This window comes from Antechinus flavipes, chromosome 3 (genome assembly GCF_016432865.1).
Source record: "Antechinus flavipes isolate AdamAnt ecotype Samford, QLD, Australia chromosome 3, AdamAnt_v2, whole genome shotgun sequence".
NCBI lineage: Eukaryota > Metazoa > Chordata > Mammalia > Dasyuromorphia > Dasyuridae > Antechinus > Antechinus flavipes.
Genome location: NC_067400.1, coordinates 336,571,557 through 336,573,980, shown reverse-complemented (window position 1 = coordinate 336,573,980; position 2,424 = coordinate 336,571,557).

The window sequence follows — 2,424 nt, the reverse complement described above, 5'->3', positions numbered from 1 at the left end:
GTAGATAGCAGACTGGATCAAAAGTCAGAACCCTACAATATTTTGTTTACAGGAAACACATTTAAAGCGGAGAGATAGATACAGAGTAAAGGTTGTAGTAGAATATATTATGCTTCAGGTGAAGTCAAAAAAGGAGGAGTAGTCATCCTTATCTCAGATCAAGCAAAAGCAAAAATTGACCTAATTAAAAGAGATAGGGAAACATACTATATCTTGCTAAAGAGTAGCATAGACAATAAAGCAATAACAATACTAAACATATATGCACCAAGTGGTATAGCATCTAACTTCCTAAAGGAGAAGTTAAGAGAGTTGTAAGAAGAAATAGACAGCAAAACTGTAATAGTGGGAGATCTCAACCTTGCACTCTCAGAATTAGATAAATCAAACCACAAAACAAATAAGAAAGAAATTGAAGAGATAAATAGAATATTAGAAAAACTAGGTATGATAGATCTTTGGAGAAAACTGAATGGAGATAGAAAGGAGTATACTTTCTTCTCAGCAGTTCATGGAACCTATACAAAAATTGACCATATGTTAGGATATAAAGACCTCAAAATTAAATGCAGGAAGGCAGAAATAGTAAATGCTTTCTTTTCAGATCATGATGCAATAAAAGCTACATTCAACCAAAAGTTAGGGGTAAATAGAACAAAAAGTAATTTGAAACTAACTAATCTCATCTTAAAAAATGATTAGGTGAAACAGCAAATTATAGACACAATTAATAATTTCACCCAAGGAAATGACAATGATGAAACATCACACCAATATTTGCGGGATGTAGCCAAAGCAGTAATAAGGGGGAATTTTATATCTGTTGAGGCTTACTTGAATAAAATAGAGAAAGAGAAGATCAATTAATTGGGCTTGCAATTTTAAAAGCTAGATAAAAGACCAAATTAAAAACCCCCAATCAAATACTAACCTTGAAATTCTAAAATTAAAAGTAGAAATTAATAATACTGAAAATAAAAAAAGCCTATTGAATTAATAAATAAAACCAAGAGTTGGTTTTATGAAAAAACCAATAAAATTGATAAACCTTTGGTCAATCTGATTAGAACAAGGAAAGAGGAAAATCAAATTGTTGGTCTTAAAAATGAAAAGGGAGAATTTTCCACCAATGAAGAGGAAATTAGAGCAATAATAAGGAGTTATTTTGCCCAACTTTATGCCAATAAGTTTGATAACTTAAGTGAAATGGATGACTACCTCCAAAAATATTGATTTCCCAGATTAATAGAGGAGGAAATAAATTGCTTAAATCGTATCATTTCAGAAAAAGAAATAGAGCAATTTATTAATCAATTCCCTAAGAAATGCCTCCTCCCCCAGAACCAGATGGATTTACATGTGAATTCTACCAAATATTTAAAGAACAATTAGCACCAATGCTATATAAATTATTTGAAAAAATAGTGAATGAAGGTGTCCTACCAAATTCCTTTTACAACACAAACATGGTACTGATACCTAAACCAGATAGGTTGAAAACAGAGAAAGAAAATTATAAACCAATCTCCCTAATGAATATTGATGCTAAAATCTTAAATAAGATATTAGCAAAAAGACTGAAGAAAATCATCCCTGGGATAATACACTATGATCAAGTAGGATTATACCAGGAATGCAGGGCTGGTTCAATATTAGAAAAACTATTATTATAATTGACCATATCAATAACCAAATTAATGAAAACCATATGATCATCTCAATAGATGCAGGAAAAGTATTTGATAAAATCCAACATCCATTCCTATTAAAAACTCTTGAGAGTATAGGAATAAATGGACTTTTCCTTAAAATAATCAGTACCATCTATTTTAAAACAAAAGCATAATATGTAATAGGGATAATCTGGAACCATTCCCAAGATCAGGAGTGAAACAAAGTTGCCCACTATCATCATTACTATTCAATATTGTATTAGAAATGCTAGCTTTGGCAATAAGAGTCGAGAAAGAGATTAAAGGAATTGGAGTAGATAATGAGGAAACCAAATTATCACTCTTTGCAGATGATATGATGATATACTTAGAGAATCCCAGAGATTCTCCTAAAAAGCTATTAGAAATAATCTACATCTTTAGCAAAGTTACAGGATACAAAATAAACCCACATAAGTCATCAACATTCTTATATATCACTAAAAAAATCCAAGTTAGAGTTACAAAAAGAAATTCCATTTAAAGTAACTACCAATAATATAAAATATTTAGGAATCTATCTGCCAAGGGAAAATCAGGAACTATATGAGCAAAACTACAAAATACTTTCCACACAAATAAAGTCACATCTAACCAATTGGAAAAATAATAAATGGTCTTAGATAGGGTGAGCAAATATAATAAAGATGACAATACTAACCTAAATTAATTTATTTATTTAGTGCTATACCAATCAGACTCCCAAAAAACT